This window comes from Castanea sativa, chromosome 1 (assembly GCF_040712315.1).
Source record: "Castanea sativa cultivar Marrone di Chiusa Pesio chromosome 1, ASM4071231v1".
In the NCBI taxonomy this organism is placed as follows: domain Eukaryota; kingdom Viridiplantae; phylum Streptophyta; class Magnoliopsida; order Fagales; family Fagaceae; genus Castanea; species Castanea sativa.
In genome coordinates this window covers 60,144,647-60,159,200 of record NC_134013.1, presented here as the reverse complement: position 1 = coordinate 60,159,200, position 14,554 = coordinate 60,144,647, and the positions used below count along the sequence as shown (strand labels likewise).

At 31.6% G+C, this 14,554-nt stretch overlaps 1 long non-coding RNA gene across 2 annotated transcripts; it reads right to left on the bottom strand.

The window, feature by feature from the left end:
* Positions 1–8,201: 8,201 nt before the first annotated feature.
* Positions 8,202–9,445, bottom strand: LOC142622825 (uncharacterized). 2 transcript variants are annotated; one of them, XR_012841964.1, is made up of 4 exons: positions 8,734–9,445; positions 8,559–8,625; positions 8,378–8,470; positions 8,202–8,279 (listed from the first exon to the last, which is right to left on the bottom strand). It is a non-coding gene; the product is annotated as an uncharacterized LOC142622825 (long non-coding RNA). The 2 variants fall into 2 exon arrangements; XR_012841965.1 differs by having other exon boundaries at positions 8,203–8,265.
* Between the last annotated feature and the right edge of the window lie 5,109 nt (positions 9,446–14,554).

Genomic DNA, 14,554 nt, shown 5'->3' with positions numbered 1-14,554 from the left:
GAGAGAAAGAGAGAGAGGGAGATAAGATCACAGTGATGCCCCTGTGAATATTTTATAACGCAATCATAATATTACAAACGTATCGTTCTTTGAATCTACAAGACAATAGGTTTTTGAAATCAGAGAAAAGTAATAGATAAAAGTTTGAATTTTTATCAATCTAATAATTAAATTGCTTCAAAGGCTACAATGTATTTAAATAGGAAAAAAAAAAAAACTTTGAGCGGCTAGCAAAACGTCCAAAAAACCTAAATTTGTGCTAATCATATAATTAGGTGACCAAGTAATAAATTTTAACCAAAAATAACAAAATTAAGAAAATTACAGAAATTGAAACTAATGTCTCTAGGAGACTTCCCAAAACAAACTAAACTAAAGGTTGTTAAGGAAAATAAATATTACTAAAAATGAAAAAATTACTATTTACTAGGCCTTATTGAAAGAATTTACTAGAATTAAGGTGAACCTCGTGGCATGGTCATGAGTCTTGACCAAAAGACCGTTTCTCTTTAGTCCACAAATTCCATGCAATTATGAGAGAAATAGTTATTTTTCCAATTTAAGGAATAATTATTTTTAAGCAATAACTATTTTTTGTAATGAAGATGCTAAATAATCAAATAATTATTCCTCGTGAATAGCAATTTCATTATAGGTTATTTACAGTATACAAAACATACTCTTTAAACTTTTTTTTTTTTTTTTAAGCCAACTCTAAATGATTCCAAACTTGTGACTTCATTTGTGAAATTCAATAGCACAAAATACATGATCTATACAGAAGTATTATTCAAGAAATTAATTAGCATTTTGACAAAAACAATGTAGTAGACAAAGAAAACTTCAAATATTATTTCTAGAACAAAGAAAATGAAAATAAAAATGATTAAGGAAAATATCAATAATAGAATAAAACCTGGTATTGAGAAGTATAATTTGTCCAGCATAACTCGTAGAGAAGTATAATTCGTACTGCAGATATCCTAGCTCAACACCCATAGAAATGATTGTTATGTATAGAAATCCTAGGCTTGACGTTTAGTAGAAGTATAGTTCATTACACAAATTATTTATATTTATAATTGCTATGTACATATGGAATTCACTTAAAGAAATATATTGTATAAGTAAGATATTTCTTAAGTACGATCTTGAGTTTTATTTTAATGTTATGTACATATGGAAAGTTTATATTTTTAAAAAAATATATGAAATTTAGAAGTTATTATATTATTTATATCTATTAAGGAATCAAAATAATTGTTATGTATAGAAATCCTAGCTAGGCTTGACGTCCAGTAGGAGTATAATTCGTTGCTCCAATTATTTATATTTATAATTGTTATGTACATATAGATTTCACTTTAAACTTAAAAAAAAAAAAAAATAATAATAATCCTTTTTAAAGAATGTATAAGTAAGATATTTCTTAAGTACAATCTTGAGTGTTACCTTTCCTTTTAACATGGGAGAAACCTAGAGATCGAAAATTTTCCGCTTGTAGAATATTGCTCTCACAGATTGTCTCCACGGAGAAATCAGCTATGGAAGAACCTTGAAACATACTGTAGAGGTGACTGGAGTCAGTCTCAAAAATGGCCTCATTAAAGTATACTGCAGAGGTGGCTGAGCATCCAATATTTGTTTGTATTGCTTCTGTACTCGAACCATGATTCTACTATATATATTGGCACTAGATATGGGGCTTTTTTCGTTTTTTTTTTTTTTGGGTGCAAATAGTTTAATACAAACTAATATAACCATTAGTTGAAACTCTCTTTAAAAAAAAAAAAAAAAAACTAATATAACCATCCTATCAAACATAACCATCAATATATACTACAAGTTATTAAATTCATTGTTTACCCAAATATATATGCTATTTACTTTTATCATTACTTGCACAAGAAGGTGAGCCGCGCGCTATGATGGAGACAATAATCTTCCTTTCTATATTTAAGTGTTGTCAGATTCTTCCACTTAAAAAAAAAAAAAAAATTATTTTTTATTTTTATTATAATGAGGTTGTTGTTGTTGTGTTTACAGGATTATTGGAAATATAGATATGGGTGATGAAGCGAATTCACATGGGGTAGACGTGGTACTAATAGAATTGGATGAGAATGATATGAAATTTTTTTAGAAAGTGCAAAATATCATTGAAGGTTTATTTCAAGAATTTGATTTTTGTAAATGATGAAGAATAGGAAAGAAAGAATGCACAAGAATGTTCTCTTAGTTAACAAAGTAATTAAACTAAGCTTGCAAGATTGTGAATTAGGATTCAATTAAAGGAATTCATGAAATGTATGGTAGTCATGTTTGATACAACTGATGGGAACATGTGGAGGCATCCTAGAGGGATACATAATTACATAAGTTTTGGTCCTTTGTAACCAGTGATACATTGCAATGGAGAGTAGACATGCTTTGTCTTTTCTCTTTTATAAAAAAATCCATGGTATACTTTTCTTTTAGCTTTCAATTTCTTTTGATTTCTTTGGAAATATATGTTTACATCAATAATCTTCATTTCAATCAGTTGTACTCTTATTCCTTCCTTCCCCATTTTCTGTGTCTTTAGTCTATATTATTTGGAAAAAAAGAAGAAGAAAGATAAGTGGTCTAAAGTACCACATTGGTCAGGTTGTTAATGAGTCTTCGGTTTATAAGCTTCGGTAGTATTTACAAAGGTTAGGCTCTTTTGTAAGTGCTTGTGTTGTAAGTCTTGTCTTCTCACTTCCTCATTCCCCATCCTTACTAGGTTAGAGTACAACTGATGAATCTAATTAAATCTGATAGTTCTCTATTTTTTTTTTAATAAAAAATTTGATAGAATTCTTAGCCTAGAAATTTGTATATGTTGGTGACATAGATATTAACACGATAAGCATGCTTTACAAGCAAAACTATTGTGATGCACTTTTTTTTTTTTTAGAAACAAACACACACACAAGGGAGAAGGAAATAGGTTCTATCACAAAGTTACACATGTGATGCACTTGACCTTCAATGATTCAAGCAACGAGTTATGAACATTATAATGTTATTATTGGATTTTATCATATATATATATATATATATATATATATATATATATATATATATATTATTGGCGGTATCATCTGTCTTATGCGTCAATCAATTGCCATTCAATTCATCTAGCCAATCATCTATTGGGTTCATAGTGAAGTTTTTCTTCCTTAAACTGACTTTGATATATATAGTAATAATAGGGATGATATTATATAAAAGGCTATACAAAGTTATAGAAGCCTCCCTTTTGTTTTATTCATACATATTTATTATTAGAGAGTGAATTTAATAAGAATGTGCTGCATCATTAGATTTTTATTCTATTCATACCTATATATTATTAGAGTGAATTCAATAACGATGTGCCTGCACATCCATTGGCGGCTCCAGGATTTTTTTAAGGGGGTCAATAAAAAGATAAATCTTAGATAGGAAATAAATCTTGTGGTCTATGATATTTCGTTATTTAAATTTTTTTTTGTCTATAAAAAAAACACTTTTTTTGGTGAAAAAGATTACAGGCTATATTGGGTTGACACAGATCAAACCTATAAAAGATTAGATAGAGGTAATAAAAACAAGTGGGTACACAACACATTTCCTTCAAGTGTTAGACTTAGATACAAAATTTAACCATTGGATTAAAAGAGTGAGGTAAAATGTGGGTGCTGATGAAATTTGAAGTCATTTAGATAGTTAGATTATAAGAATATTCCATTCATCTAACCTTCATGCATTTGCATCTATCGTATTTAAAGTTGATGATTCATTGGATCAGATTATATACCTGATGTATGGATAGAAAAATAGTTCTGAGAGAGAGAGAGAGAGAGAGAGAGAGAGAGAGAGAGATTAACAACATAAGCATGCTTTACAAGCAAAACTATTGTGATGCACTTTTTTTTTTGGAGAAACAAACACACATGCAAGGGAGAGGGAAAGAGGTTTTACCACAAAGGCACTCTTGTGATGCACTTGACCTTCAATGATTCAAGCGACGTTTGACTTGAGTTATGAACGTTATAATATTATTATTAGACTTTATCTCTCTCTCTCTCTCTCACACACACACACTCACATATATATTGGTGGTATCATCTGTCATATATGGCAATCAATTGCCATTCCATTCATCTAGCCAATCATCTATTTCCTCACTAATTTTCGTCGCTAAAAATACATTTTGTTGTAGTGTGAAGTTTTTCTTCCCTGAACTGACTTTTATATATAGTAATAATAGGGGGCGGTATTCTATAAAAGGTTATACAAAGTTATAGAAACCCCTCTTTTGTTTTATTCATACATATTTATTATTAGAGAGTGAATTTAATAAGGATGTGCTGCATCATCTGATTTTTATTCTATTCATACCTATATATTATTAGACTGAATTCAATAAGGATGTGCCACATCCAATGGCGGCCCCAAGATTTTTTTAAGGGGGTCAATAAAAAGATAAATTTTAGATAGGAAATGAATCTTGTGGTCTACAATATTTCGTTATTTTAAAAAAAATTTATAAAAAAAACACTTTTTTTGGTGAAAAGGATTACAAGCTATATTGGGTTGACACAGATCAAACCTATAGAAGATTAGATAGAGGTAATAAAAACAAGTGGGTAGACAACACATTTCCTTCAAGCGTTAGACTTAGATACAAAATTTAACCATTGGATTAAAAGAGTGAGGTAAAATGTGGGTGTTGATGAAATTTGAGGTCAATTAGATAGTTGGATTATGAGAACATTCCATTCATCTAGCCAATCATCCATTGGGTTCATAGTGAAGTTTTTCTTCCATAAATTGACTTTGATATATATATATATGTGTGTGTGTGTGTGTGTGTGTGTGGTAATAATAGGGGTGACATTATATAAAAGGTTATACAAAGATATAGAAGCCCATCTTTTGTTTTATTCATACATATTTATTATTAGAGAGTGAATTCAAAAAGGACGTGGCACATCATCAAATTTCTATTCTATTCATACTTATATATTATTAGAGAGTGAATTCAATAAGGATGTGCCACATCTAGTGGCAGCTCTAGGATAGAGGGTTCAATAAAAAGGTAAATCTTAGATAGGAAATGAATCTTGTGGCCTAAGATGTTTTGTTATTTTAAAGTTTTTTTTTCCATTAAAAACACTTTTTTTGGTGAAAAAAAATTGCAGGCTATATTGGGTTGACACAGATCAAACTTATAGAAGATCAGATAGAGGTAATAAAAACAAGTGGGTACACAACACATTTCCTTCAAGCGTTAGACTTAGATACAAAATTTAACCATTGGATTAGAAGAGTGAGATAAAATGTGGGTGCTAATGAAATTTGAGGTCAATCAGAATGTTGGATTATGAGAACATGGTTATAAAAGGTTTCCTTGAGGGCGGGAACACAACATGTGATGCACACATGGCATACTTAGATCAAAATCTGACTGTAGTATTTGAATAATGTGGTGAGATGTTAGTTTTGGTGGAATTTGAGTTTGATCGGTTGGTGGGATTGAGAGAACAGAGTGGCCAAAGTTTGTGAAAATTAGTCAAAGTTGGAAAAAATCAGTAAAAATTCAAACTTGGTCAAACTTTAGAAATTGGTTCCAGGATTGCTGTGTTTGGTCTAAGTAGTTCGAATGTGAGTGTTTTGAGTGGGTTTTAGGCATGAGTCATTTGAGTGAAATTAGGGTTTTCTCCATTTTCATGCTTTTCTCGGTTTTGAGTTTCGAAAGGAAAACAAAATAGCAATAGTTGTCACTTGCCCAAAACCATTTAAAGAGTGAATAAGAAATTAACTCCTAAAATGCCCACTTGAACATGGTATGATGTGGTAAAATTTGTGAGTCTCACATAAGAAGTAAATTTGACATTTTATAAATTTATATACTTATGGGTGCGAGTCCATGTGGATTGTCCAATATTAAATAATTATTAATTTTATTTTTAAGTGTTTGTTGGAGGCAAAAATTTAATTAACCCATTTATGTCACGTCAAAATTTAGTGACAAATTCCAAGTTTATGTGTCATTAAATTAATTAGATGAAATAATGTCATATGTCACATTGGTGGATTAAAATTTGCCACATATTATTTGGGTCCACAAAATAAAGATAAATTTTCTATTCAGAACTAATTGATAATTATCTTTATTAAAACAATAAAAATATACATAATTATTTACAAGTAACAAATCCTAGTAAATTATGTAGGAAAAGAACCTGGCACAATGATGCTATATGCATTTGTGGCATATCTATAATCTATAAATACTATATAACCGAAGTTTTTGACTTTTTGTTGACCTTTTATGGTGTGCCACACAAGTTTTGCTGCTCCTACAATTATCCACGTCACATTTTAAAAAAAAATTTTAAATTTTTATTTTTATCGTTGAACAACTACATCCCGATCCTGATCTTTCTTAAATAGTTAAGCCTTTACGCGAAATCTCCCCAAAACCCATAAAGAAAATGCAAGAACTTCCTCCTCAATTTCCTTCTCTCTTCTAGCCATGATCGAGCTACACTATCAACGACTTCACTACTACCATAGCTACCTTCACAAGACATCAGCCCAAGTGACAGATGCATCACTCTAGCCCCAGTTCTCACATGTGAGGTATTCTAATCATATTGTAGCCTTTTGATTTCTGCAGATCACAACTATTAGGTTTTGATTCAAAAGACCCATTTGGCTATTGAAATTGAATGGTGGTTGTTGCAATCGAAACTAAAAATTTCAATTTTGTGTTTTGAGATTTTTTTCCCCTTTTCAATTAGGGTTTTCTAGATAATAATTTTTGTTATTCAATTACTAAATATTACTCTTTATTTGACAAAATGATAACAAGAGTCTTTATAGTACCTGTGAGGATTTTGATGCTAGGTCTCAATGAGAATTTTGTGTATGGGGGAAACTATGGGTGATTATTGGGTTAATAATTGTGATTTTCCTCAAAGTATTTTAACATCATTCTTTAAATGCCCTCACAGACATTTACAAGTATATTAAAAGATCAATCCTCTGCTTACATAGCTTTTACTTTAGAACCTATATGGAACCCAAGGAATCAAGTGGAACACTGGTACTCTAATCAACATCCTAACTGCCATTAAATTAATTGAAAACAAGGCAGCTGAGTACATATATTTTCTGGACAAGTTTGGAACTTTGGAAGAAGAAAGGGTGTTGAAAATGGACATAAGTGGTCAAATGGAGATAGGTGGGTATTTGATGGATTTGCCATTGTGTTAATATTGTATTTTGTCCGCCCTCGATTTGCGTGTCAGACCCCCAAAAATCCAAAAATATTAGTTTCTCTCCATGGGGTTGCGAGAACATTCAGAATAACGTGTCACAACCCGTTTGGACACTAGAGCACCGAAAGTGCATTTTTCAGCTAAAATGATCAAAATGCCCTAGTCAACCTTGGGTTGACCGAAAGTCAAACAAAGTCAAATCCCATCAAAACAGCACTTTTCGTAGTTTTACATCAAACCCGAGCTTTTTGGAAACTTTTGGCAACTTTGACCAAGTTTGACCCGGAATTGACTCCCAACGGGCCTAGAAACCCTAATATTGATCTGACCGTCAGAACGGGTTGAAATTAATGCCATTGCAAAGATTATCAAATTCTCAATCCAACTACTATTCATGGGTCGAAATTGGAGTTAGAACGGTTGAGATATCATGAAAACTGGGCCAACGCACAGATCGATGCACCACTAACTTCCGGGAGCCATAACTTTTGATTCGCACTACAAAAAAACAGGCCTACTGCGGCGGGCCAAAACCGCCGCTAAAGCCCCAAAAACCGCCGCTATAGGTACATTTCACCTATTGCGGCAGGGGCTATTGCGGCGGTTCTACCCGCCAGCCTTGTCGCGACGCAATATGTCTATTGCGGCGGTACAAAAACCCGCCGCTATAGATACGCCCTTTAGCGGCGGTTTTGGTCTATTGCGGCGGGCATAAAACCGCCGCCAAACGACGTTCGAATTCATGTCAATTGACTTTTAGCGGCGGACACACGGTGCCGCTATATGTGCGTACCTTTAGCGGCGGGTTATAAGCGCCGCTATAGGGTTTCATTTAATACATAAAATATGCACCTATTGCGGCGCTTTTTGACCGCCGCTATAGGTTCTTTTTTTTCTTTTTTTTTTTCAATGCACTTTGCATCAGACCCGTTACAAAGAACCTGTTTTGCATCAAATACATTGTTCAGACCTGTTAAAAAAAACCTATAATAGTTTCAGCTCTACTATCACAATACCACAAATATATATATATATAAAATAACCTTAACAAAAACAATAAAAACTAAGTATAATTTACTAACCTGAGAAAGAATTATAGGTCCACCTTGTGAAGCAAAGAGAGTCTCACGTTTCATCATATCCACAATCAATGTAGTAAAAGTTTTCATCTCACTCTAAAAAAAAGTTAAATTTAGAGCAATTAGAAATATTTTTAATTAAGCCAAAAATGAAAACTAATAAATATAAAAAATTTCAAATTACCACGTATAAAGGACTTGCTGTCCTTAGTTGAATCCCAGGGATGTTGTGCAACCATACAGGTAATCCACTGGCACGAATCACAAATGAAAATAGAAAAAAAAAATCAGAAATATATACAAGATATAAAAAAAAATACATATATAATAACAAAAACACTTAAATAAAATATTATTACCCATAATTCCAATCTGCACATGTATATGGTCCAATCCTAAGAACTTCTTCTGATCTTTAATGGTTTCTCATCTAAAAGACACTAAGATTGACACTAGAAATTTTCACATTCCAAAGGAAATTTAAGTAATCAAATTAAAAGCCCAATAGAAAATTAACAGAGAAAAACACAAGCCAGTATAACTATAACCAAATATGGCAATTGAACTCAACAAAAAAGAAGTAGAACCCAGTGGAAATTTCATCAAGAACTTACATTCCTAGCAGAATTATTTGCATTTGATCACAAATTGAAGAACTTGACTAGTACCCAATTGAAAATTTACCAAGAAATCCACAAACTAAATTATCCAATAAATAAATAAATAAAATCTAGATGCAGTTGATATTCCCAATGAAACTAAGATTGCCACTAGGAAATTCCACATTCCAAAGGAAATTAAAGCAATCTAATTACAAGCCCAATAGAAAATTATCATAGAAAACCAAAAGCCAGTTATAGCTATAACCAAATTTGGCAAATGAACTCATCAAAAGAAGTAGAACCCAGTTGAAATTTCATCAAGAAATTTACATTCCCAGCAGAATTGTTTGCATTTGATCACAAATTGAAGAACTTGACTAACACCCAATTGAAAAATTACCAAGAACCCACAAACCAAACTAAGTATAACCCAATAAAAAAATTGAAAAGAATGGTGAAGTACATAACTAGCAAGATTTATTGCAAACCTTATCTCAAGACAATGACCCGTGACTAATATTTACCTAAGTTAGAAAAATTGTGTGACATTTTTATTATAATATTTATTAGTCCTTTTATGTTTGTTACTCACCCACGGCCCCAAACACACCGTTACTTACCCACTACCGACATTATGAATTTTTTTGAGCATTCTAAAATCACTAGTCACTACAATATCACTGATAATATCAAAAACACATTAAAAACATCCATATTTCAAAAGACAAAATTAACCTGCAACACCCAAACTTCATACATCCTAAATGGAACTAATCCAAAAGCCAAGCAAACGACATTACAAAATCCATAAAATGACAATCCATAAACCCCAAAATATGAACCACATAAAGAAAATAAATCTAAAGCTTCTAACCACAAAATTAAACTTTAATTTCAGCTCAGATCTATATGATAAAAAGCTATACAATTTTATATTTTTCCCGAAATATGAAGTGCATAAAGAAAATAAATCTAGAGCTTCTAACCACAAACCCTCTTACTCTAAAGATAGCCTTACTCCCTAATCTAGGCACCTACAGTAGATCACATTAGCAATCCACGTGATGCAATGGACAGAAAAGAAACAAAAATCACAGGAAAAGTAATACCTAAAATAAATAAATAAAACAACCACCACCATGAAAAGTGAGAGCAGAACAAAAGACAGGGTATTGAAATAATTAATTGTAGATTAATTAATAAATCCATTACTTCCACTTTGTAGATCACATTGGGATTTAAATTTTTTTTTTTCAAAAATAAATAAAACAAAAAATAATTTTATCAAACAAATAAATCAAGAAAGTTCATTACAATTAGAAACTAAAATACCAATCATTGAAAAATACACAGCCAAAACAGTCACTAATTAAAGTACCTATTACCCTAATTGGTACAAATACATTCCTCACCAAGAACAGCTCAATTAGAAAAGCAAACAGCATCCCAACATTGAAATTTCTTTGATAAAATACAAAAGATCAATTACACACAAAACAAGTTATCTCTATACATTCTTAAACATTACTCATATAAATGATAAATGCACAACCGCCACCAAATTTTTGGGGTCGGTTATTGATCCTAAGCATTTAGTTAGGGTCAACCGCATGTACTCTTTTCCACCATTCTAATCTAACCAAAATTACTTTTTTTTTACTACTTCTACTAATGTTAATTTTTGGTCTTCCTACACCTTTATTTCATTCCCTCAACTCGAATCAACTTACTCTCACCCGTGCATTAATCGCTCTCCTCGGAACATATGGGGCCTTTTCAATCAAACAAAGAACATAGTAGGGGCTTCATAGCTACTTCATTCTAAAGGAATTCGAAGATATAAGCTTTTAATTAAGGGCAGTCTCGCTACCTATTTAGTTGCTGCCCCTTACTTGCACATCCACAATTACTACCACAAGAAAGTCGCCAGTATCTCTAAGTGTGGTTTTGGCCATTCCATCATTTACAAGAAAGGGCTGATTAAATTCAGTCATTCTTTCACAAGGCAGCCAAATCTTTGGGACTATTGATTAGACAGTTACAGCATTTAACAACATTTGGTAGAATAAAATAAGTAACGCATATGAAGATTGAGAAATAGTCGAGTTACTATAACTAGTTTTGCCCAAATATTGGTAATATTGATTGAATTTTTAAGGAACTGAAGAATTGGATCTCGAATTTGGTGAATTAGAAAACAATAAATTCCTGGAAGAAAGCAAAAAATAACAATAACACTTAATTTTAACCACACAATCATCAAGGATAATACCAATAAGCAAGAATCTGAACAATATCAATTGAGAGGTTGAGTTTAAGTACAAAATTTAATGAATTCAAAATAAACATCCTCTCAAAAGTCCAAGAAAATAAATAACATAATAGAATAAAAATCTCTAAATCCTAATTAAAGTCCACAAAGTCCTTAATTTTAAGAATTTGCTAACAAATAAAAGGAATTAAAATTAGTACCCAACCCAACAACATGAACTGAACAAACATACCCTCTAATAATTTGGCAAAAGGAGATTGTACTAGAAGAAGAAAAAAAATTACAAATAAAATAATGAAAACTACTTTTTGAAATAGCCGTTTAACATCAGCTCAAGGCAAAGCAGAATGTATTGGAACCAAAATTTTAATGCCTATTCATTACAACAACCACCACAACATTATTACCTTAGGCAAACAAATTAAAAACACAGCCAAAGGTCGCCGAGCACGATAAAGACGAATTTTTATTATCAAAAGCAAACAAAAGGAACCCAAACAGAGGGAAAAAAAAACCCCACATCAATATATCGACAAGAAACCCCACCTGAAGAAAAATCACTTTAAAGTTTCTGACAGATATTGAAATGCAAACTCATTAGAGTATTTTATTAAGATAATATGATAAAAGTCAATTAAAATTTCCATTTTCTATTCCTTATCTTTGCCTACCAACCAAACACAGGGAAAATACAATCTATGTATAATAAACAAAGCATATTTGAAAAACCCAACAAAACAAAAAGCCATATGCGCAACATTATAAAAATATATACTGTATATATCAAAAACCTCAAACCTGATGAACAATCGGAGCCCCACCATAGGCAACAGCGACCCTGACCCGAGTCTGATACGCAAACTTCTTCGCCTCCTCATATATCTACCACACAAAAATACGCATTAAAAAAAAAAACACACAAAACCCAAAACCCATTTTGAGAAAGAGAAAATAAAACCTGACAAGCCAACTCTCTAGTTGGGGAGAGAATGAGAGCGAGCGGGAAAGCGACCCGACCCGGCTTTGAAAAACGGTTGTTGTTGTTGAAGGTGAGATGAGTGAAGAGGGAGAGAGGGGATGGGGCGGCTGAGAAGAGAAGATGAGAGAAAGAAAATGAACAGGAATAGGGTTTTATGTTGTGTTTTAAAAAGAATCAAAACGACGTAGTTTTCATAATAGTAACTTTAAAAAATGAAAAAAAAAAAAAAAAAAAAAAAAAAAAAATCTGTTGTGGAGGCTAGAACCTTGGACGAGACCCTGTAAAACTACATGAAACACGTGTTAACCACTAAGGTAAATGAGGCTAATGAACATGTTTTATAAATAATAATATTTAATATAGATATTAATATTTAATATTTATATTTAATATAGATATTTATATTTATATTAATTAAGAATCATGTGTAAATTAATTCAAATAAATAAATTATTTTAAATAAAATAAAATTGATAATAAAAATAAAGTAATCTTTTACTCTATTTTTTAAAAACAAAGTAATATTTTACTTTAGATTTTTTTAATATATATAAAAAGGACTCACTTTAGGTTTCAATACAAAGAAAAATAAAAAAGAAAGACTCACGTAAAAAAAAAAAAAAAATAGGATGAAGGAAAAAAGAAAAAGAGACTCATGTTAGGACTCTCTCACTATTTAGTTTTTAAAAAGACTACTTGTTAGAATTTTTTTTTTTTTTTTTTTAAAGGACTCACTTAAGGTTTTTTTTTTTTAAAAAAAAGAAGAAGAAGAAAGACTCACGCAAAAATAAAAAATAAATAAATAAACTTTAAGATTAAGGAAAAAAGAAAGAGAGACTCTTATTAAAACTCTCACACTATTTAGTTTAAAAAATTAAAATGATGACGTGGAAAAAATGATTAGATGAAGAGTTTGGATTGCAGTTAAATAAATATTTTTATCAACTTAGAAATTATAGGAAAAGAAAAGATAAACTCAAAATTTATATTTATTTTAAAAAAAAATATTCTGCAATATGGTGAATTCACTTGGTCATTTTATTAATGAGCTGTGAAATAAACTTTGTAAGTGCACAAGTGCACCTGGCCCCAAGAACAGTTATGGGCCCAGGCCCAATGAGGCTTAAACAATATGAATTTGTAGAGTGTGGGCTTGAAACCCAGGTTAGAAGTGTGTGGGGATTAAATGACAAACTAAAGATTGCAAATACTTGGAAACAACAAGGGATATTGTAAATCGGCCTCCTCGGACGTAAGCCGAGAGCTGTTCTTATATTATATCTTTCTCCTTATCTTTTTTCTTTTTTAGGTTACAAAAAGTCCGTCCCCCTTTCTATCCCAGGTTCCTCCTTAAATACTCCTCTTTTTAATACTTTGTACACGTGTTGCCCCAACTCCTCCCTTAGCCTAGATATTTCTTTTCTTAGTGCCTTTGAACAGTAACTAGAAGTTTCCCTTCCACTTTGTTTAGCGTCACTTCCCCATTAATGCGGCCGGGGTGGTAGGTACGGGGTCTTTAATGTGCAGGTAGCAGCCTTTATCTTTGACATTTTTCCAACATCGGTGCTTGGACATTCAAGGGTTCACCCCCTTTAACCATTGGTCTTGTCCGTGTCCTTTACTAACCTTTACCATGAAGTCCGGGTTCTTCGGTGTCGATCCGAAGGGAAAAATCATCCTCGGCTGGACCACCTCGGACCTCGGCGTATGGGCCGACCCGTAGTACTAACAAGTCCTAAACCCGATAACGGAGTCGGCCTTTCTCAGCATGACCCAACGGCCCATATTCCTATCAAGGTCTTTTTATCCCCCACAAACTTTAAAAACAAAAATCTTAAAAAATATATGAAGATAATGTAATCTAACGGTATATTTGTCAAAATTCACATCAAATTAAAAAATATAGAGTTGGGTTCAAATTACACTTAATGTAACTCTAAAAAATGTTACACCAAGAAATAACTTATTATTGAATTCATATTTTGAAAATCCAACCGTTGGATCACATTTTCTATATGTCCTTAACATGCATGCCAATTTTCATGCCAATCGGATGTAATTTACCATTTGATCTTTAAACTCATCTTTTATACGTTATTTTAAATTACAAAAACTTGAATTTAAACAATTGATTGATGACATGGCTATTAATATTTGATCACCTTTAAATTTTGTAAGCATGAAAAATATATGAATATAATGTAATCTAACGGCAGATTTGTCAAAATTCACATCGAATTAAGAAATATAGAGTTGGGTTCAAGTTACACTTGATGTAACTCTAAAAACTGTTACACCAACCAATAAGTTATTGTTGAATCCATATT